General features: G+C 36.2%; 1 long non-coding RNA gene across 2 annotated transcripts in view; it reads right to left on the bottom strand.

Annotated features, from left to right (window-relative positions):
• Positions 1-686: 686 nt before the first annotated feature.
• LOC119865619 overlaps positions 687-24,439 on the bottom strand; it is a 224,629-nt gene continuing 200,876 nt past the window's right edge. The window contains exons 3-6 of one of the 2 annotated variants that reach the window (XR_005377561.1): positions 23,062-23,154; positions 11,069-11,263; positions 6,834-6,886; positions 687-837 (exon numbers count right to left, since the gene is read on the bottom strand). This is a non-coding gene — a long non-coding RNA (uncharacterized LOC119865619). The remainder of the gene's footprint in view (positions 838-6,833; positions 6,887-11,068; positions 11,264-23,061; positions 23,155-24,439) is intronic. The other variant, XR_005377560.1, reaches the window with a different exon arrangement.

Raw genomic sequence — 24,439 nt, forward strand, 5'->3', positions numbered from 1 at the left:
CCTCCAATATTATTATAGATTTGGCATGTTGAATCACTTGTTTTACTCAATTTCTTACCAAAAGTGACTATTGAAATGGCAATCCTTCATTTTAAGATTCAGGTCAGTAGATAATGAGTTGCTCAGTGGTCAATAAAGTGGGGAAAAATGACAAGAAATGGAATTGTTTTGAATGGGATATTAGTCTTTACAGCTAGATGAAATGGATTATATTTTAAAAATTGTAGGAGAAAATCCAAACTGAGTAATACTGACCAAGAGAAAAAGGAAGATTTGCTTCTCTCGCTCTTTGGGGATTCTGTTACTCTAGTTGAACTATCTCACAGTTATTTTATGTAGTTCAAAAATCAAAGAAAAAAAAATCAAAGAAGATGAGGCATTGCATGGCCTTTTCAAACTTAGCAACCCAAGGTGAATTTTTGATGGATGCATCCAGTTTCAAGTGGGCAAAAAATCTTGAATATGCTATTCACAAAACAGCAGTGAATGTTAATGGGGGCATTGTAATTTAAGTTCTTGCAAAACCAACTATATCCAGAGGTGGGATACCCACTTTGCCCATGATAGCAGAAAAAAACAGTGTTGTAGATCAAGATGGCTTCTATCCATCATGAAAATTCATTCTTGGAGGGCAGTGAATTAAAGCTTGTGGAAGGCCTTTTATGAGTCACTCAGCAGAGAATTGGAAAGTTTTAAGCATTCCTTTATATTCACAGCTACCAGACTTTTGAAAGCCTTGTTAACTTTGTAGGGCCATCTTAGCACAGTTGGAGTGTTTCACATCAGCCAATACGTGGTGTAAATTCAGTGTTCTCAAACTGGTTCTTTGTGTAATGTCTGAAATGAAACAACATCAAGAAGTAATGGTAAGTGACTCAGCAAAGAGCAATGACTTATAAGAGCAGCCTGAAGGCCAGGGTGAATCTCAGCCTGTTTCATAGACTTCTGTTTAGTTCTTCTAGGAAGGCAGTCTCTTTGTTTTACTTTTATTTTTGTAAGATTTATTTATTTATTCGAGGTGAAAGGGAGGGGCCAAGAGAGAGGGAGAGAGAACCTCAAGCAGAATCCGTCACAGTGGTGAGTGCAGAGCCCAACATGGGGCTTGATCTCATGACCACAAGATCATGACCTGAGCCAAAATCAAGAGTCAGATGCTTAACTGACTGAGCTACCTAGACACCCTATTTTGTTGTACTTTTATAAAGTTCTTTTGCCATAGGACTCATTTTCTTAGGATATGATTTTAGTAATGGCCAATATCACTCTGAAATAAGTTATGATGGTATCTTAGTTGTCCTTCCCCCAGAAGCACATCCTGAGATAAGGATTCAAAAGCAAGTAGTTTACTGGGAAAGTAACCCCAGGAAAAACTGAGGGATGGGAGATGGGGGAAGGAAACTGAGAAGGCATGGGTTAAAAAATAAATTACTACTGGAGGCAGCTGGAGCTTAATCTCATTGAGAAACTCTGGAAAGTGGTGTTTGCCTATGCCTCAGAGTTATCCCTAATGAGAGGCAAGGAGGGTCAGAGCAGAAGGCAAATGGGAGGCAGTGACAGGGTATGTTCCAGATGGTGAATTGTGGTGAAGGAACTGATTTCAGAAAAGTTATTTAGAAATTGGGATGAGTTTGAGTTTGGGAAGGGCAGAAAAAACCCTGCACATAAGAAGATAAAAAGCAGAAGGAGCCAAAGAGGTATCATAGGGATAGCAAAATATTTGATACTACTGATTCTGTGGTGAGGAAAGTTACTTGAGTTACTGACTATCCACTATTACTAATTTTTAAGTATCCACAGAATGATTACTCAGCATGTACGTTTTCTAGGCTTTGATCCTTTGTTTCTTCCTGTTGGATTCTCTTTGACCACATTCTTGAAGACCATCACTAGTCAACAAATGAGGAAGAAAAGAAAGAGAAGGAAGAAGAAGAAGGGGGAGTGGAAGAAGGTAGAGGGAGAAGGAGGAGGAAAAAAGGAGAAGGAAGATAGGGAGGAGGAGGGGGAAGAAAGGGGAGGCATGAGGAGGAGGAGGGACAGAAAGAGGAAGGGAGGGATGGGGAGTTGGGAGAGGAGGAGGAAGAATAGGAAAAATGCTAAGAAGGAGGACGGCAAAAGACAATATATACTATATAACCTAAATCAGAAGTTTTTGGAAATGGATATATGGACTAATGCTAAACTGATGACTTTTTTTTCCTAATCCATTGAGAAAAAAATTAAATAAAAGGTCAGTGTAGTGAAATTTCCATAAAAGTAAATGTACTCTGATATTATATCTTTCTAACATTTTGATATTAAATGTTTTTCTCTTAGGCAACATAGTAATAATGGATGGGTATTTTAAAAATATACTCTCTCAAACAAAATAAAGAATTAGAAACCTTATGTCCTTAGTTTTGAAAAGGTGCATATATTTTGATGGTATGAGAAACCTAGAGTCCTGAAACCATTTGCCTCATCCTCCAAGATATTCTTTACATCATTCTGAAAAGTTGACCAATACTCATGCTGTAAGCCATTCCTTAGCAAGGCTGCATTTGAAACAGAGATGGTATATTCAACTGGATCAGAGCACAGGCAGGAGCCAGAGACTAGGTCATTCAGCATGGCCACTTGCTGAGAATTGTCCTTGAGAACTGTTACAGATTTTTCAAACCTTTGTGTCTCAATATCATCATCTGTAGAATGGGCAGAATAATCAGAGTACCAGGTTGATGTGAAAATAAACACAATAATGCTTGTACAATACCTAGGACAAGATCTGCCACACAATAAACAATAAATATTACCTATAACAGTTAACCACATGTCCTACTGTATGATAATGGAAACATGCTAATACAGCTGGAAATTTCCAAAATTGAAGGGTTTCTTTTCTCTGAGATGATACTTCCTAATTAAATTACTTGGTCCATATACATCACCATAGGTTGAGAAATATTTTTTAAATAAAAAAGAAGATAGAGGGACACCTGGGTGGCTCAGTGGTTGAGCATCTGCCTTCGGCTCAGGGTATGATCCCGGAGTCTTGGGATTGAGTCCTGCATCAGGTTCTCTGTGTGGAGTCTGCTTCTCCTCCCTCTGCCTATGTCTCTGCCCTCCTCTGTCTCTCGTGAATAAATAAATAAAATCCTAAAAAAGAAGATAGAGATATTACTCACCGTAGGCAATAACTTTAAACTTTTCATATTTTTTTTAAGATTTATTTAATCATTTTAGAGCAAGATAGAGAGTTCAGGAGTGGGGAGAGGCAAAGAGAGGAGAGAAGGAATCTCAAGCAGACTCCTCACTGAGTGCAGAGCCAGAAAGAAGGCTCCATATCAAGATTCTGGAGATAATGACCTAAGCTGAAATCAAGACTCAGATGTTCAACCAACTAAGCCACCCAGGTTTCCCTTCACATTATTTTAATGACTATAGAGTAAGTCTTCAGATGGACTCTACTATAAAGAATTTGTATTTGTATGAAGGCATGTAAAGCTTTTAAGCTTTAACACTAGTTTTTGACAAGTTGTTTTTACTCACACTCATTGCAAGCATTTCTTATTTATAATTGATATGGAAAAGAAGGACATTTTCTTCTTAATTAAGATACCCTTTGGAAATTTATAATTGGCTATAGTAACTACATATACTATAGTATATCATAGCAGCATTATAAAATAATAAAGTGAAGGAGGTCATTTTATGATTTTAGTTTTTTCCTATCATTTCAGTAACATTTTACAGATAAGACAGAACATGAGGAAGGAAGGCAATGATTCTATCATCCCGTGAATTTTGCACCAGAGTCTACGAGTGACATAGAATAAGAAGACACTCTTCACAGGTAGGAAGAAAGATAATTAGCTTATTATTAAAAAGAATTAAAAGCTAATTCTGCTTTTTCCGATAGTGCTCTTTCCAAATATGAAAGCACCCTCATGAACAAAGGAAAAAAGAATTTTGTCTGAACTCAGCACCTGAAGCAGTAAACATTGACTCATTCCCATTACCTTAAAGGAATCTTGGCCAGGGTAGCAGAGGGGAGGGAGAAAAGATGAGTTTAAGATACATTAGCATCTTTATCTCTTAATGGAGAGACTTAAATTTGATTGTAATTCCAAGCAAAATCTCATTAGCTGAGCTCAGCAGAACTCTTCAGAGACAGTTATTGGCCATCCCTAATCACTTCTCAAGGGGTCACTTGGCTGGACTTTTCTAAGTCGGTTGGTTTCTAGACTTGCTGGAGGTGTGACTAGAGTACCTGGAGAGAACTATACAATGGTTCACTTGCCTTTTTTCTTGTAATGTCCTTATGTTTAATAAAGACACAATCAGATGCCTCTGGATGTCTACTATAATTTGTTGGGAAAATGCAGCCCACAGTTATGGTTTTCAAAAATGACATTTTTCAGCCTGACAAAATATACTTCTGTTTTTATTCTGCTTAGGAATTTGGAAACTGATTTGGATAGTCTCCAAGTGTCCTTCTCCTCACTGCAGGTGGTGGGATGATAGCATGTAGGTGTCTACCCTGGATGGCTAATTCTGGATCCAGATGGTTATATATATTTAATTCAATACCTATTTTTACTGGGAACACCATGTGCTTCATTTTTTCAACTTCTTAAATTCCTACTCTGTGCAAAAGATCCCTTTTCTGAGTGCTGAGAATGCCAATAAAGGATAATGCACAATCCATGCACATATATATAAACATGCTCATATCACATGGATGTTTGGCTAAGTAAATCCACCCCCATGAGTGGATTTACAGATTTTGAGAAATAGTGGTTAAAACTGAGACTTGCAAAGATGACAGTACTTACGTTGGGTGGATTATAAGATAAAAATGCTGAATGTATAGTTTTTAAAAAGATGATCTACAAAAATATAATTTGTAGTGCTCAGCAGTTTCGGCCAGAATGAATATTGTTATGTAGACTGAAAATCAGAAAATTAGAGGTAAATAAAATTTATTTCTTTATAGGTTTTTCAGTTGTTGCTTTACAATCACCAAGTATGTGTGAAGCCCAGAGTCACAGCAAAGCTGAGTGCAAGGTTGAATTTGCAGACACAGCATTTCTGAATCTGCAGATTCCTCATCAGATCTAAAGCTCCTAAGTTGGTATCTCAGGTGATGATAAAAATGGTCATATGAGATGACATACTCTCTCTCTCTCTCTCTCTCTCTCTATCCCATTATCTCCCCCCACCTCCTTATCTCCTGTGCTATCCTGATATTAGCTATAGAATTTAAAACTGATGTAACTTTAGGTTGATAGGTATGCACATGTCAGAGGATTTCAGCAATGCAATGAGTGCTGAGTACAGAGTAATCTGGGGGACAATGAACCCCTGCTATTTTTCCTCAATGTTTTTCAGTAGGAGAGGAAGAAAAGTCGACCCCACAAGCTTCTTTAACTTCCTATTATAAGTGGCGCAAACCTGGCCAGAGATTCCAATCTAGTCCCACCTCTCTCTGACCTCACTTCCTGTTACTCCTGCACATACTTCCTATATGTCTTTGTCCAATTTGATAATCAGAGTCTCTGTTGTTGTTTAGCCATGGCTGGAGATGCTTCTCTGTATCCTAAGTCCGATTATCACTCAAGTGCAGCGAATATATTTTATTTGGGAAACTTTCTCTCACCACACCCAGGCTCTAGATTCCATCTCACCCCACCTTGTGCCACCATGTCCAGAAAAAAAACATTAGGGCTTTTCTTGTGATTGGTTTCCATGACTGTTCTCATTATTAGACTAGAAGATAAAGATCATAACGCATTCAATCATTTGGTCCCCAGTGCCCAGCACAATTCCTACCTGGTAAGGTGAATACCTAAAAGATGTCTATTGAAAGAAGTGGGATAAAGAAATATTTTATTTGAAACACTGGCACCAAGGATTTTGAAGTAAATACAAGATTTATCAGCTCTGGTTTTATTTTGCTTTTTGTTTATTTATCTTCCCAGTTAATGGAGAGTATAGTCACTTATGACATGCTTCCCATCTACAATGCATAGATGGTGAATGCCAGAACTAATAGCAGCATAGACTAGAAAGGAGGAGAAATGACATCTCATCTGCCCACTCTTTTTGTTCCTCACCTGCAACACCAAACCTGAGGCCTTCAGCATTTGATGAGGAAACAGAAGAGCTTTATCTACAAACCCCATTTTGCCCTCAGCTTCCCTGTGTGGTTCCGGATTTCATGCCTATTAGAGGATTATAAACTAGCAACTAGAAAATATATAAATTCAGAGTGAATTTTTATTCATTTCTTAGGTTCTGATTGGCGACCTACTTCATAATACTCACTCTTTGGTTGAAACTACAAATTATATCTCCACATTGACTTAAGAATTATCTGCTTGACATGATACCCCAGAACATAGCAATTCATAAAATGCTGGTTGTCCTATATAAATATAAAGTAAATGTATACCTACTTACTCTGGCAACCAAGCCAAATACCAAGAAAGTATGGAGACAGGAAACTACAACATATGGCTGTATTGGGTATCCAGTTGGATCAAGGATTCTCCACCAGAATTTAGGCATTATAAAGGAAACTTCCCAATTTCATCAGAAGGCATTCAAAGAAATCACAATAGCAAATAAACTGACAAGCAGAGTAGATACTCTCTCAATCAAGGGCTCAGTATTAAGTGACTCTAAGAACCATCAAAAATAGGTGTAAATAATAAACACATAACAACTACAAACCATGAAAATAATTTGGAATAGTAAAATTATACTTTAGGCTCAGTATCTTAAATGTAGGGTAACCAATTATGTAAAAGTGCATCCATGGTGCCATAAACTACAGGGACAGTTTATATACTTACTAGCAGCAGAATCCACTTTTATTGAAATCTGCTCAAAACACTAGTATATAAACCTGAAAAAAAAACCCACTCTTACTAAAGTGAAAACAGGATGAATTCCACAGACTACCCCCTCCTTCTCTTCCTCTGTTCCATATGGTGAATCCCGGATCCTAGGACTTTGTTAGATCATAACATTTCATAACAGTGACCCAAAATTAGGCAAGCGCTTTAACCAAAATTAAACATTTGACTTTTGCTAATCTTGTTTTCTTTTAATTACTTTTACTTATTTTTTTAACTTAACTTGAATTTGCCAACATATAGTATAACACCCAGACTTCTAGTTATTTTTTTTCAATTTTTTATTTATACTGCTGTTAGTAAACATATAGTGTAATATTGGTTTCAGGAGTAGAATTTAGGGTGCCTGGGTGGCTCAGTCAGTTAAGCATCTTGTCTTCAGCTCAGGTCTTGATCTCAGGATCCTGGACTCTAGCCCTGCATCGTGCTCCCTGCTCAGTGGGGAGCCTGCTCTGAGAACCTCTTCCTCTGCTGCTCCACCCTGCTTGTGCTGTCTTGCTCTCTCTCAAATAAATAAATAAAATATTTTTTAAAAAGAAGTAGAATTTAGTGATTCATCACGTACATATAACATGAGTGCTCATCACAAGTACCCTCTTTAATACCCATTCCCCATCTAGCCCATCCCCCACCCAAATCCCCTCCAGCAACCCTCAATTTTCATCTATTGTTAAGAGTCTCTCTTAATAATGGTTTACCTCCTCTCTTTCTTTTCCCCCTTCCCCTTGTTCATCTGTTTTGTTTCTTAAATTCCACACAAGTGAAATCATATGGTATTTGTCTTTCTCTAATTGACTTATTTCACTTAGCATAATACACTCTAGCTCTACTTCTCCTTATGTTTAATAGGTAATAGATGTATATGGTTAAAAATTCAAAAGGCAAAAAAAAAAAAAAGGAATAGAAAATTCTGGTTTGCAAAAGACAGCATAAAATTGCCATGTATCTTCCTTCTTTTCATAAATCACGCCCAAACAAGAAAGGAAAATGAGAGGTAAAAAACAGAAAAGCAAAGACCATATTAGTCCTAGTTAAGAGAAATTGACATGTTCAATAAAAGTGGGTGAAAAGGGATCAAAGGCAGTGAAGAGGATCACTGTCAGTTGCCTTCTTTGTTCTGGAGCTTTGGGGTTGCCCTCCTTGGAAGCAATAGCAACTACCAGTCTGTGTATCCTTCTGGGGTAATCTCTGTTCTTTTTCTGTAATCACACAAATAGTACATATTGTCCATCCAATTCTGCATTTTGATATTCTTAAAGGTTATCTCTCCATATTACCTCAAACAGATCTCCTAGTTTTATTTTTTAATGACTAGGTAGTATTTTATTGCATATTAGCCCCTAAGTTATTTACTTGTCCTTGTTAATAGGCCATAGGTAATTTAAATATTTTTCAGCTACAAGCAATGCTCCAAGGGATGAAACTGATTATCTATCAGTTTGCGCCTTTGTATGTATAGATTAGATTCCTAGAAAGTGAATTGTTATTTCAAAGGGTATTTACATTTTTAATTCTGATACATCTTTTAAGTAGCTGTATATAGAGGTTGTTCCAATTTATGCTTTTACTGGCAATGAAAGACAGGGACTTTCTTCATGATGATACACATAATCTGTTTTCAAACTTTATAATCTTTCCTAATCTGTTCATTTTACTGCCAAAGTTTAATATGGAGCTTTTCCGTAATAATTGAAGTTAATTAACATTTTTTTACTGTATTTTAAACTTTTTAAATGAACTCTATGTCATATCCTTTGTTTACCTTTTCTGTTGGGTTGTTGTTCTTATTAAGTTGATTTATAGAAACTCTTTGTATGTTAAGGGAATTAATTTTCTGTGAGATTAGCCACAAACACATTTTACAATTTTGTTTTATGACTTTTTACTTTATATATAGTGCTTTTAGATAAAATTAAAGAAAAGAAACTTAATGTAGTTTAATTACCTTCCTTTTAAAGCAGTCTGCATATTTTATTGCACCAAAGAGTCTTGTCCACCTCAAAATTATATTTAAAAATATTTTTGTTTTCTTCCAGTAATTTTTTTTATTTTTATAATAAAGGTTTTTGTAAATTGATCTGAAATTTGTTTTATTTCAAAAGATAGATTATTTATTTATTTATTTATTTATTTATTTATTTATTTATTTATCTTTGGAGAGAGAAAGAGAGAGTGAGTGGAGGGAAGGCAGAGAAAGAGGCAAGGAGAGAGTCTTAAGCAGGCTTCCCACTGAGCATGGAGCTGAGCTCCATCTCATGACCATGACATCATGACCTGAGCCAAAATTAAGAGTCCAGTGCTCAACTGAGCCACCAAGGTGTCCTGAAATTTGTTTTATTTTAAAGTTTAAGGTATGGAGTTTAAGGTATAAAATTTTTTATTTTTTCCCAGAAGGCTATTAAGCTCTTCCAATATATTTGTTGAATAAGCTTCCTTTCTCCACTCCTGCAATTTAAATGTTATCTTTATTGCATATTTAATTGCCATGTGTATATAGATATTTCTGGACTTCAAGTATTCCTGTCTTATTCATGTGTCAGTATCACACTCCTAAAATTACTATGGCTATATAATATGCTTCAACATTTGCTAGTTCTGGATCTCTCTCCTTAACGTTCCAAGATATAATTGTGTTCCCAAATCTCAACGTTATTTTTCCTTGGATATTTTCCCATACGAAGTTTAGAGTGAGTTTACCCAGTTCCAATTAGAATACTATTCAGCTTTTTCTCTGGATCACCTTCAATTCATAGCCAGCCCCAAAGTGCTTAATATCATAGGATGCTAAGAATATAGGATTTCTTTCCATTTTTTAATCTCCTTTTTTTGTATCTCATTAGTGTTGCAATTTTTTTCCTTACAGATTGTGTATATTTTTGTTAAATTTAATGATGCATATTTTTGGTTGCTACTCTACATGGTATCTCTTATTCCACTGTATCTTCTGATTGTTTGAGTGAATGGAAGCCACTGATTTCTGTGTATTACTTCTGTGCCCAGATAATTTTTGAATTCTCAAACTGTGGCAGTTTTTAATTATATTCTTCGTAATTTTCCATATTAACATCTGCACATAGGCATTTCATTTCTTGTTTCTTCACTATAATTTTGTCTTTACTTTGTTTATTGTATTGGTTGATATTTCTAGAGCAACATTAAGTGATAATGGTGACAGTAGCATCCTTATTTATTTCTAACATTAGTGAAGATGCTTCATCATGTTTCCCTAATAAACCTAGTGCTGAGTTGGGTTATCATCATTTATATTTCACACCATTATTTTATTCCTACTTTATTGTGTTTTTATTTTAAAATCAAGAGTGGATTTTGGTTCTTATTAAAGACCTTTATAGAATATATGATGATGAATGTTCAGTTTTGGTTTGATATTGATATCTTCTTGCATTTTTTGTATTGAATCCTACCTGGGTAGTCTTTTTTTTTTTTTTTTTAAAGTATACTGAAGCATTTTGCTTTATACTATTTTGTTCGGCTTCTTATATTGCTTCTCATTATGCGAGTAATCTGGAGTTTTCTTTTATTGTACTAACTTTGTCAGGTTTGTGTGGCAATGCTATAATATTTTCAAAGAAAAAAGAAGTTTGAACGTTCAGGTTTTTTTCTGTGCTTTGAGATAATTTAAAGTAATAAACATTAGGATGATCTATTCTTTAAAGGTTTAGTAAAAATCACCTGGGAAACCAGCTGTGGTTAGATACCTTTTTGGGAAGGTAGTTCTTTGAAATATTTTTCCCCCCATAACAATTGAATTGCTCAAGTTCTTATCTTTTCTGGAATTGGTTCTGGTCAACTGTTGCTCAGCAATGGCCACTGAAAATCAGTTAACTATAGAGAAACCATATTCTTAGAAGCACATTGATGGCTATTTAGGCACTTTGCATTTCTTGGGCGAGCTTTTTATCAAGTTAGAGATATAAAAAACTATAAATTCAAAACATGCACCACAGAATTGCTAAAACAAGCATAGGAAAGTATCTTAACTGTATATATTCTGCTGCCTTCCTATCATGGAAATTGGCAGGTGTGCCTGAATGACAAGAAAATGTAGGGAAGGCTTTTAGATTGTAGAAAGGCTTTAAGACACTGCACAGCTCACAAAAATAGTCACATCCATGAAAAAGTTGCTTGGCAGAAACCAATCTACTACTTACTGTTTTGAAACTCAGCCTCTCACCAGGATTACTAATCTCTGGATCTTCTTCCATAGCTCTGGTACATCCTTGTGAATGTAGAAAGCTGACCCTCTAGAGCCACAGCTGCCTCCGCTTATCATCTCAGATCGTGGGCTCATGATTAGTGAGTTTTTTTGTGTTCTTCAAAGTGTGTGGTGTTGTGCAAGCCTAGAACTGAGAGTTAATTAGACAACGGGAAAGGAAAAAATAAAGCAAAGAAAGTAAATAATTTTAATCATGTACCATGTATATCACCTGATAAAAACTCTATCTATGTTATGCCATTTAATTTTTATGTGTCATTTTAATTTTTCTAAAAATTTCACAAACAGCTACCTGGGGTCCAGTGGAGTTAAATGAGTTCCCTAAAGTCACATAATTAATGCATAACTGAGTGGCAACATGAACCCACATTCTTTCTATGACACTAACCTGAAGCTCAGGTGACAAAATGAAGAGCTGCAAAGAAATTGAGTGTTATACTATATGTTGGCAAATAGAACTCCAATAAAAAAAAATATACAGAAATGAAAGTTTTGTTCATAGGGTAAAATATTAGTGACCCCAAAAAAAGGATTAAAAAATGCCATGGGCGACAAAAATGGAGGTCACCAAAATTTCACTCACATATGAACCAATCATTTTAGTTCCTCTTTTATCAAGACTTTTATCACATTAGGGGGAAATTAACATTCTTATTAGTTTCTATTTTGAAGCTGTCAGACACATTAAAAACAACAACAACAACAACAAATGAAAGGAAAATTACGACTTTGCTCTTAGCAACTTCCTGGCCAGACAGGTAATTTTCTGAGCAGGCAGTCCATTCTTGAGTGTAGATGCTGCTATTTTGGTCTGACCTAAACATCTGCCTGCCATCTATGGGAAATTGGCAGATATCTTTTAGAAGGCTTTCCTGTGAAAAGGCAGGCTTTATAGGGAATGTACAACAGGCACTTAATCTAGAATGATTTCAGGAACTAAACATCAACAGGCAAACAATTATAACCAGTGCTTCAGTACCAGAATCCCCTGTTTGCTGGACAAAAAGGAAGTTGGTATTTCAACCTTCTCATTAGTTAAGACTAGCCCTCAATAATTTTCTTAGAATTCACCTTTTATTCCGTTAGACTACATGTATGTTTCCAGAAGAGTTTTATGGAAAGCACTATTCCCTTAAATGTACCACAAATGATGGGACACCTGGGTGGCTCAGAGGTTGAGTGTCTGCCTTTGGCTCATGGCATTGATCCTGCAGTCCTGGGATCGAGTCCAGCATCAGGCTCCCCGTGGGGAGCCTGCTTCTCCCTCTGCCTATGTCTCTGCCTCTCTCTCTCTCTCTCTCTCTCTCTCTGTCTTATGAATAAATAAATAAAATCTTAACAAAAGATAATGTTACAAATGATATCTCTAAAGTTAATCATGTGTTTCAGAAATGTTGAACACTACATCCATCTCTAGATGATTTGCAGTTCATATTCACATAGCGAAGGCACTAAAAAGTCTTGCAAAAAAGAAACTTGCTTAAATTTGTTTCAGCCAGCATTGTCAAAATAATATTCAGCCCACAGTATTTCATTTTGTTCATCTAACACTATAAATTTCTCATGCTAATTGTATATTCTGTGTGTAAACTCTTTTTCTAACCCTGAGAGTGGCAATCTGGAGCACATGATCTGAATACCTCCATAACCTCGTTTTGTATATTCCAGAGCTAATAATGTTGTTTACGTTCCTAAAAGCTTGCAAAAGGAGGAGAAGAAGAAGAAGAAGAAGACAACAACGACAATGACAACTGTATAACAGAGGCCTTGTGTAACCCTAAAATATTTTCTCTGGTCCTTTCTAGAAAAAGTTTGCCAGCCCCTGTTAATCTAAACCAAAAATAATAACAAAATTTAAGTAAATAAAGATATATCACCTATTATACATGATATAAAAGAATGAGATAGCAATTCATTTTTCTTTTTAAATGTTACTCCTCTAAATAATTCAAAATGGAATTTTTCAAATGAAAAGCATAACAATGAAAAGATGTAAGGGTTCAGACCAAGCACTTGAAGGCTTCAGCTCTCAAATTTAGAGTTTATTTCAAGAGGTAATATTTCATGGGATAAACTAAAGATTAGACTCAATGACTCAAAAATCACTTTGATGCTATACCAGTTGAATATCTATCCTCATAGAATCACTTACCATCTCTTATAGTCTCTTATTTATAAAATTAGCAGATTGAGGGCACCTAGGTGGCTCAATCAGTTAAACTTCCAACTCTTGATTTCAGCTCAGGTCTATGATCTCAGGGTTATGAGATCTAGCCCCACAGGGGTCTCCACACTCAGTGGGGAGTCTGCTTAAAGATTCTCTCCTTCTGGCCTTCTCCCAATGTGCATAAATGCACGTTTGCTCTCTCTCAAATAAATATTTTCAAAAATTAGCAGATTGACCTATTCATTTAAAGAGAGAGTGTCAAAATTTAAATACCATATGTTTGCAAGTAGCAACCCTGTCCCACATTAATTGGGCTATGTCAAAAAGTCACTGACTCTGGGAATTTTTTTCAAAACACACATCCCTTGGTTAGATCCTCTCTCTTGATATGCAAATTTTGTAGGAGCAAGGTAGATTTTCTATGTGTAATTTGATAGACCTTCCAGAAACTTCTTTTTTGCTTTCCTCCTCTTTCCTCTTCCCTTCTTACTACTATGTAACAAACCACATTGTAATTTACTGGCTTAAAACTACAATGTAACCTGACCACGTATTAGTATGTCTTATGATTCTGTGGGTTGACTTGACTCAATTGGGTGGTTCTTACTTTGGATCTTTCATCCAGTTGTGGTCAGATGGCACATCTGGAAGCAGTTATCTGAAGGTTTGGTTGGGCCAGATGCCCAAGATGGTTTGCTCATATGGTCGATGTTTGATGCTAGCTGTTGATTGGGAGCTAATCTGGAACTGTTGGACTGTTGGCTGGAAACCCAACAAGTTGTCTGTCTGTGTGGTTTGGGCCTTTAACAACATGGAAGCTAAGTTCAGAGAGGGAGCATCCAAGAGGCCCAGGTAAACTCTTCAAAAGATCTAGTCTCAGAAGTTCACAATGTCACTTTACAGCATTCTATTGGTCAAGAAATTTGGAAGGTCAACTTAGTTTTGAGGGAAGGGGAATTAGGTCCCTTTTCTTGAATTGAGGTTCAGCTTGAGCAGGAAGGAATTGGTACCCATTATCTTCAGAGTCTCTCTACCACATTCCATTGCTAGATGATACCTATTCACCTAACAAGTGCTACCATTCCAAGCTTATTGTGAATAAAGGGATGGCTCTTTCTCTTTTAAATTTCTCATTGATAAGGCATTGATGCTACCTACTGTTTCTAGTGGAAACTACAAACTTGAGTGTACTTTAATTTCCTTTTAAGAGGAGCTACATTTAGGATGACTTAGAATTGCAATTGTTTTGTTTTTTCTGTGACATTTTCTCGTCAAGTAACTCAATGTTTTATGGGACCTCATCCACCATAAGATATCCTACAATTTGGATGATATGATGAGAGTGCTTCTTTAATTTGAAATTAATGTGATTCCTCAAATGCATGTAGTATACACAGCAAGACAGTGTATACCTATTGGGAAGGATTTATTTGTTTACACAACAGAATAAAATCAATAATTGGACAGACTGATTAATTGCTTTTGGGCAGTTCTGAAAGCAACTGGTCTGTTTGAATGTGTGTCCCCATTTGTTTATCAAGGTAGTATAGTTTTCCCTTAATGTTCTTTTGTGTATATGATCCCATACAATAGTTAGTATATATGTAAGGGATGCTTTTATTCAAATAAGAATAGGTCTCTCTGTTTTGGCTGATACTTATCCAAGGCATATTACAGTGAATTAGGTGAGGCAGAGGGACGTCCATTTAGTCAGACCTTCAGATTCATGGAGCGTCTTAAATTTAGAACTGGACATTTTCTAAAATGAGATCAAACTCAGAGAGATATCCTGGCACCAATAAAAAACATTCATCATACAGCTTTAGAATAAAATTAATGATCAGACCACTACAGAAACTTGTAATACATGACAAATTTTTTTTAAACTAAAACTAAATCCTAGGACTGTCCTGTGAATAGCATTATATTATAATATCTTTGTGCATATATTAAAGTTGTTGACCTTTTCTTTTTTCAGTATAAACACATTTGATTGACTAGTTTTTGAACTCTATTTTGATCTTTCTTTATTTTGCTTAATATATGGGGCACCTCAAGAGATGATAGGGCCTTCTCTTGGCTTCAAGAATCCATACATCTCTCACATCTGCTTTTTCTGGGGATCAGGAAGATGGTGTAAATGTTGCTCCATTACTCAATTTAGTTAGCTTTCCTTAACTTTATGCAAGTTACATAGGAAAGAAATATTTATCTTCTTAGCAACAGATGCAAGAAATTAATTTGTGGGAGAAGGCCGGCTCTTCTGAAAAAAAGCCTTTGATATGTGACTGTAGTATGGAATTCAGCTTCAGACTAGGTTCCACATGCAGCACATGAGACAGAATTTTAATAATGTTGGGAAAGAAGGGAGTTAGCCAGCTGAGCAATGAGTGTGGGGGGATTTCAAAGAGGAAGAGGACCCCTATAGCTATTAGTTGTTTTCTATATAAATTGTTAAGATGCTCGCTTCAGTAAATTTTACATTGCCAAGAAATGCTTTTGTGTGAGCCTTCTTTTTAAGAATCTCAGAAAAGGATAATGAAAAAACTGACTATTGGGATTACATGAAGGAATAATGTAATTGGGTGACAGGGGATATCTGAGCAGAACCCAGGAGGGCAGAAAATGGACAGCATGCACCCAGGCTGCTCTCACAAGGGTCTTGATAACAGGAAGCAAGATGTGGGGCTCAGCTGAGTCCAGGGAACTTTCAGCTATTGAAGAAAATAACCTGGGCTCTCTCATTGTCCCATCAATGGCAGGAAGCTCAATCCCACACTTGCCTTGGGGGGACACAATCAGCAGTAGAATCTGAAGCAGTTTTTGGTACTGAATAGTTGGGAACCCATAACCTGGCTTTTCAACATGGTAGAAGAGCAATATTTGAAAAATTCCTTAATGCTTGCTGCCTCAGTTTTCCTCAAGTGCTTTGGAATTGATGATACTCATTTTAAAGTGTTTTTCTGAGACTTAAATGATATAATGCATAAAACATGATAGCTTCTTATTTTTTATCAGCAGTAGTAGTACTAGAACTATGAAAGATGTTCAGATATCAGCATTAGAGGGGAGCCTTTTGCTCTGAAGGAAATCATGCTTCTGGTAGTTCTACATTTGCATGGAATTTGGCATCACCAATTCAGAGCAGAAATAGCTAAATCAATAGACAGAGAATTGATGATTTTTTCAAAACCGAACTCTGAGACTTGGAGACATAATGTCTTCTGGGATTGAAATAGAAGCTCTGTATAAAAAATAAACATTACGGTATCAATCAGTAAGAACTAGTGTAGTGACCTCATAAGAGGTCAAGGAAGGAAAAGAAATGGAATCCATAATATTCGGAGCTAAATAATAACTGCAGCTTAGAGAGTTTATTATGTCAGGTCTGCAAGAGTCAGACCCTTGTGTCAGGATTTGTGTGCTTCTGGGAGAAACTAGTGAGATTGGGAAGCAAGGAAGGGAAAAGGAAGGGTGGAGCTAATAAGTGAGTAGTTACAGAAACTCCAGCCTCAGCCTGAGCCCATGGAAGCTCTGCACCTTCTCTTAAGGCAAAGGAACTGGCTTTGATTACCTGGCATCTGTCAGTCTCTGACACTTTCCAGCTCTCACTCTGTGGCAGCAACCAGAAGCAGAATGGTGAGCACCTGCTGGAGGCTAGTCGCCCTGGTTTTGCTCACAGAATATTTAATTAGTACTCAAGAACAGTCAAACTAGTCATTAAATATTTAAACACTTCTATACGGTAATAGGATGGTAAAGCGCCTTTCCTCTGAGGCCCCAATGACCACTCTGGTTTCCCCAAACCCATTCCCAGGATCCCTTTCTATCTTGCCAGGCTTCCTGCTGCTGATCAGATTGTTTGGTGTCCCACCATAGATGCTGAAGATTTGGAATAGCAAGCACCCATGGATAACAGTCTTCCAGATCATCATTCTATAATTTCATAAGTTGTTAGTCAATACTTTAATAAAATTGTGTACTGTTTCTTAGACTCTCCTCTCAAGGGAATAAATTCCAAAGTGCCACGGGAAGCAGCAAAGGCAACACAGGTTGATGTTTTCATAGGTTAATTTATCTTCCTTATCTGGAAGACTCAGACATTTTTAGTAATGTCCTGTGAACTGATTTAGCAAAGTGACTTTTCATGGTAAGTCAGCTTACTTATCTTATAAATTCAGGTGTTTAATAGGAAACTTTGAAGAAATAGCCTATGAAGTGACATACTCTGAGAAGTGTGTCACTATCTAGTAAAACAAGGCCTATTGCTATGTTTGCTCCTGTGAGTTCCACTGAGGCTGCTATAATGACTGTTTTGATAAACTACATTTCTCTTCCATCCAAGTTGGTAAATAGAGAGATTTCATAGTACAGTCAGAGGAGAACACACCTGTGAAGGAGGTGATGTAATAACCAGGGATGTGCCCTCAAGATGAGTGGGCTTAACACTTTCCATGAATCATTTGCCTCCTAGTCAAATTCCAATGGACTGTGACACAAGACAGGGTCCTGTTCAGTCACATTCAAGAACAGATGAGACCTTTATTTCCCAGTTGGCACCTGGATTACTTCTAACTGATGTACACGATAACACACATGCTGGTCTTAGGTATGTGTATTCAGGTGTGTGCATAGATGTAGAAGGAGTTGTGATAGATTGGATGTTCCTAGAAGCAGACCCTAACACAAAGTGCAAAGTGCCAAAAGCTTACTGGGCAGTGGTTCCAGGAAGCACTGGAAGTGAAGCAATGAAGAAGAGGAGTGCCATCCAGCAGGTTATCACTGTGGGCCCCTGGAACTCAAAGGCAGGTAGTGTAGAACCAGAATAGGGCATGTTACTTAGGTTTACTCCCACCCAGGCACTAGTAACATCACTCTATATCCAGGCTGTTTCATTTCTGTATTCATCTGTCTTATCAGGATGGACATGTGATGCTCAAACACCTGGTTGGTTGATGAGTCAGAGCAAATGGGAACTGGATAAATGCTTTGGCTATTGCTTGACATTTTTGACAAGGGGCACTAAAATGGCATCTGTAGCTCAAAAATAGAAACATGAGAGGTTTTACTAACTGCCACCTTCTATCTTTATAGTCTTTAATGTTATCCTTCTATTAGCACATCGTGGCAGCCATTTTGACATATCTGGTTTGATGTTTTTTACTAATGACTCTTCCAGAAAACACAAATGTGAAAACCATTAGACATCTCCACAGTTATGCTCAAAGCAAAGTAGACACATAGGAAAAAGGGAATTTTTCATAATCTCTCCCAATTCTGTTTCTTTAATTCACCAAAGGATGAACCCAGAGAAGCAATCTAAGGAATACCAACCAGATGGGCTAAGGAAATTGAAACAACTGCAATACTAGGGCTTTAAGGCAATCTACATGACTTAGTGTAACAAAATGAATGCTAGTCTGGGAATCAAAAGGCTTATTTTTAAGACCATGACTGCACATCTAGAGAAGTAACTATGATCTATTCCTTACCCTCCCTGGCCTCAGTTTTACCCTATAAATAAAGAGAAATATGCATTAAACAATCTCTTTTGCCAAAATTCAGCAAATGGAATCTTTTCTCTTACTACTTATATTTTTCCAAGGGGAAAGATAATACTGTCTTTTTCATTTTCATATATTTTCCCCATTACCTAAACAATTTTACAAACTCTTTTTTTTAAGATTTTATTTATTCATGAGACACACACACACATACAGAGAGAGAGAGAGAGAGAGAGAGAGAGAGGCAGAGACACAGGTAGAGGGAGAAGCAGGCTCCATGCAGGGAGCCTGAAGTGGGACCGGATCCAGAGTCTCCAGGATCACACCCTGGGCTGAAGGCGGCACTAAACCGCTGAGCCCCCCGGGCTGCCCAATTTCACAAACTCTTAGAAAACATTTGGAAAACAGAGAAAAGAAAAAAATCCATATCCTCTCCATTCTATTTTGGTGAACCTCTTTCATTCTTTTTTATGTAGTCTAATTAAAATGTATATACATTCTTTTTAGTATTTTTATGCAGCTGTCAGAAGAAAAAAAAAGCCCGGAAAGATGATAGCTCTTTTCAAATACTTGAAAAGCTCCCATGTAGGAAGAGGTGAAGAGGTAACAGACTTGTACTGTGTAAAATTAAGGAATTAGTGAGAAGAAGCAACATCCATTTTGCCTTATTACAGGGAAAAATGTACCTTTTCTGTGTTCCTAGAGGAATGGTGGTACTTGAAGGGCATGCAACAGGAAAAAGTTGGAGAGATGTTAAGACAAGGTGATGTCACTCCATTTTGAAGAACATATAGTTCTAAGGTTTTATCATTTGAGTTCATTTTCTGATACTCTAGTTGGCTCATTCTATCTTTGTAAAGTCTTCAGCGTTACCATTCCATTAACAAATCATAGCAGCCATTTAGTCATTTCCACATTTCTGGGTTGATGTTCTTAAAAATGACTCTTTCAGGGAGAATACAGATTATAAAAACTTTTAGACATAGGCACAGGTGTGCCCAAGGCAAAGGAGAAAGATGAGGAAACAGAAGCTTTTCATTATCTTTAAATATCATTTTCTTAATTTCTATTAGCAGCCACCTTAAGCTGTACCAGTTTTGCCTTGTACATTTCTCCTAATAAGCCCACACTGGTTTATTTCACCTCTTTCTACATTCTGTTTTTACAAAATTATTTATCAGGACCCTGACATTGGTTCTGTTGGATTAATCACTGATGATTTTGTTCTTATCAGCTGTGGGCAATGTGGCAAAAACAGTGAGATGTGCAGTATCACATCCATTAAATCTTGCTCATAAAAACAGATTTGAACTCTTGAGAAATGGACTTCTTGAGAACTCGTATTCTTGAAAGCTTTTTTTCCACTTTTTTCTTTCTTTCTTTCTTTCATCTTTTTTTTTATTAGTGCAGTTCTTGAAAATACATTTTAGTGTGCACAGGAGTTAAACTGATCATCAACTGGAAGCCAATTCTGTTCTGCCTGAGGAACCATCCAGAAAGGAATATCTGGGTATCCAACATACTTGTAAGATGAGAGAAGCATAAGCAAAAGGAATTAAATCCTCTTTGACATATCATTGCAAAAGGCATTTAGCTAAAACATTTTTCTACCAAATTGCCTTTTGAAGGTTTTATTGAGATTTACAGCTAAGAGGCTTTAGAAGGCAGGTAAAAAAGGTGGAAATTCAGGCATGATCTGGAATAGGCGTGCTCAGGCAGATGTATTTTTTACTCAAAGTATGGTACTTTGATTTCTCTCTTTGCAGCGATTATTAGTTAATGATAGATGTATCCTACTTCTGGTGCTTTTAACTCTTCAAGTTGCATCTATTTGTTTTATTGCATTTGATCTTAAAGCAAGAGTGCCTGCAGTAGGAAATGAAGACATGAGCCCCACTCAAAGATAGTGGATTTTACTAGAGTCATAAGAATATTTATAATAGTGGTGAGACTTGGTTCTGGGTCTTCTGCTGTCTCTTTCTTTGTTTCTCTCTGTTTTGTTCTTTTCTTTCTTTGTTACTTTTATGCCATTATGAATGATTGTACATATATTTTATCTGATTGTTTTTAAGTGAATTATTCTCAAATGTGAGGCAGTAGAAATAAGGTTGACCCAGGTGCCTGGGTAGCTCAGTTGTTTAAGCGTCTGCCTTCAGCTCAGGTCATAATCCCAGGACCCCAGGGAGCCCGCTTCTCTCTCTGCCTCTACCTCTCTCTCTCTCTCTCTCTCTCTCATGAATAAATAAGTTAAAAAATCTGTAAAAAGAAAAGAAAAAGAAAAAATATTGACCCAACAATAGTATATGACCTGCTATTTCCTCTCAAGATAGACAGTATGGTATCGTTGAAAGAGCCTGGGACTAAAAACAGAAAATGAGTCAAATCTTAGCTCCCTGTCCACTTTGATTGAGATGCGTAAACTGGCCTTTTCTACATTTCTTTTAAAATGTATTTCCTTATATGGCTTGTTTCCCTCTATCCTCCTCTCCCCCTATCTTCATCTGTTTTGTTTCTTAAATTCCACATATGAGTGGAACCATATGGTATTTGTCTTACTCTGACTGACTTATTTCACTGAGCATAATACACAAGCTCCATCCATGTAATTGCAATGGCAAGATTTCATTCTTTTGATGGCTGAGTGTTCCACTGTGTGTGTGTAGATAGATACACACGCACATGCACACATACCCTACATCTTCCTTATCCATTCTTCAATTGATGGACATTTGGGCTCTCCCTATGCTATTGCTGATAATGCTGCTAAGAACATCGAGGTGCATGTATTCCTTCTAATTTGTATTTTTGTATTCTTTGAGTAAATACCTAATAGTGCAATTGCTGGAATGTAGGGTAGTTCTACTTTTAACATTTTAAGGAACCTCCATACTGTTCTCCAGAATGGCTGCACCAGTACGCATTCTCACCAAAAGTGTAAGGGGGTTCCCCTCTCTATGCATCCTCACCAACACCTGTTGTTTCTTGTGTTGTTAATTTTAGCCCTACTGACAGGAGTGAAATGGTATCTCATTGTGGTTTTGATTTACATTTCCCTGATGATGAGTGATGTTGAGCATCTATTCATGTGTCTGTTGGCCATCTGGATCTTTTTTGGAAAAGTGAATATTCAGGTCTTCTGCCCATTTCTTAACTGGGTTATTTGTTTTTTGGGTGTTGAGTCTGAGAATTTCTTCTAGATTTGGATACTAACCCTTTATCAGATGTCACTTGCCATTCTGTAGGCTGCCTTTCAGTTTCATTGATTGTTTTCTTTGCTGTGCAGGTTTTTATCAAAATCCTAGAGGAGTACATGAGCAGAAACCTCTTTGACCTCAGCCATAGCAACTTGGTACTAGACAAATCACCATAGGTAAGGGAAACAAAACAAAAATAAACTACTTTGTAGATTCAACAACACTTAAGTTTGTCACTTCTAAAGAGAAACACAAAGCAAAACCTCTGCTCTGCAGGGCTCAGCTTCTCTCCATAGGAAGGGATCCTGGGATAGTTCTGGATTTAAAGGATAGCATAAATCTTGAGACTTCACAGAAGATACAGATGCCATCCTTCCCCCCACCATTCCTTTTATGGGTTTTTCCCAATTTCTATAAATTAAACCTTTTATTCTGGGATAATTATAGATTCAACATGATATTGTAAGAAATAATACAGAGATTCTCTGTACTCTTTACCTGGTTTTAGCTATTCTAGTTCTCTTTCCCTTATACACAATTTTTAGAATAGTCCCCATCTATAACTATATAAAATCTTGCTGTAGTTTTGATAGTAATTGCATTAAACCTGTATATGAGTTTGAGAACTGACGTCATTGTTGTGTCTTCCAATCCATGAATATGGCATTTTTCTCCATTTATTTACATCTTTTCTTCTTCCATCAGTATTATATAATTTTCAGCAAATAAATCCTGTAAATATTTTGTTAGATTTACATCTAAATATTTCATTTTTTAAAAAACTGTAATTTGTATTATTATTTTTTTAAGATTTTATTTATTTATTCATGAGAGACAGAGAGAGAGAGAGAGAGGCAGAGACATAGGCAGAGGGAGAAGCAGGCTCCATGCAGGGACCCTGATGTGGGACTCGATCCCAGTATTACAGAATCACGTCCTGAGCCAAAGGCCGATGCACAACTGCTGAGCCACCCAGGCATCCCTAAATGGTATTATATTTAACTTTGGTGTCCATATGTTCATTGGTAGTATATAGAAATACTATAGAGTTTAGTATGCTTACCTTGTATCCTGAAACCTTGCTGAACTCACTTACTAGTTTGTAGGAGTATTTTTCTAGATTCCTTGTGGTTTTCCACATAGATAATTATGTCACCTGCAAATAGGAACAGTATCATTTATTCCTTTCTGATCTATGTCTTTTATTTCCTTTTTACCATATTTCATTGGCTAGAACTTTCAGTACTGTGTTAAATATTAGTCAGAGAGGGCATTCTTGCCTTATTTTCAATCTTAGGGAGAAAGTATTCAGTCTTTCATTATTAATTATAATGTTAGCTATAGGTTTTAAAAATAGACACACTTTATCACTTTGAGGATATTTCTCAATTTTCCCCAATTTTTCTGAGAGTTTTATCATGAATTAGTGTCATATTTTATCAAATGCTTTTCCTACATTGTAATTACATGATTACCCTTTAGCCTGATAACATTGTGGACTATATTGTTGGATTTTTGAACATTGAACCAGCCTTATTTCCCTAAAATAAATACTGCTTGGTTATGGTCCATAATTCCTTCTATATAATGCAGATTCTAATTGATAGTATTTTATTGAAGATTTAGCATTTATAATCATGAAAAACAATGGACTATTACTCCCTTTTTTTTGTACTGTCTTTGTTTTGTTATCAGGGAAATATTAGCCTCATAAAATCAACTGGAAAGTATTATGTACTCTTTAGTTTTCTGGAAGAAACTGTATAGAATTGGTCTTAATTATTCCTTAAATGTTTGATAGAATTCTCCACTGAAAGCATCGAGGCTTGGAGATTACTTTATGGGGAAAGTTTTAAATTAAGAATATAATCTCCTGTCAACTATAGTTCAATAAAAATAAAATAAAATGCTATTGCATGATTAAAAGTATAGGATCCTGAAAAAAAGAATACAACTTCCTTAATTGTAATAAGTTATGCAAATTATCTTTTTCACAATTGTTGAAATGCATTTTTCTAAAAATAGGATCCTATTGTCTAAATTGTCAAGTTTATGTGTTGAGATTTTTGCAGGATTCTATTATATTTTTTATTTTTGCAGATTTTGTAGTAATATCCCCCATTTTATTTATTATATTGCCAATTTCTATTTTCTATCTTTCTTTGTCAATATTGCAAGACGTTTGTAAATTTTACTAATATATTCAAAGAACCAGATTTTTGTTTTAATGGTTTTCTGTACTGTAAAATTTTTAATCTCATTGGTTTACTTATTTTTATTGTTAATTCCTTCTGCTTGCTTTGGATATATTTTGTGGATTTGCTTGAGTTTATCCTTTTTGAGATTCATGCAGCTTCTAGAATCTGTAGGCAGATGTATCTTGTCAAATTTAGGAAGTTTTCAGCCATTAATTCTTTAAAATATTTCTTCAACTTGCCTTC

Source organism: Canis lupus, chromosome 24, assembly GCF_011100685.1.
Source record: "Canis lupus familiaris isolate Mischka breed German Shepherd chromosome 24, alternate assembly UU_Cfam_GSD_1.0, whole genome shotgun sequence".
NCBI lineage: Eukaryota > Metazoa > Chordata > Mammalia > Carnivora > Canidae > Canis > Canis lupus.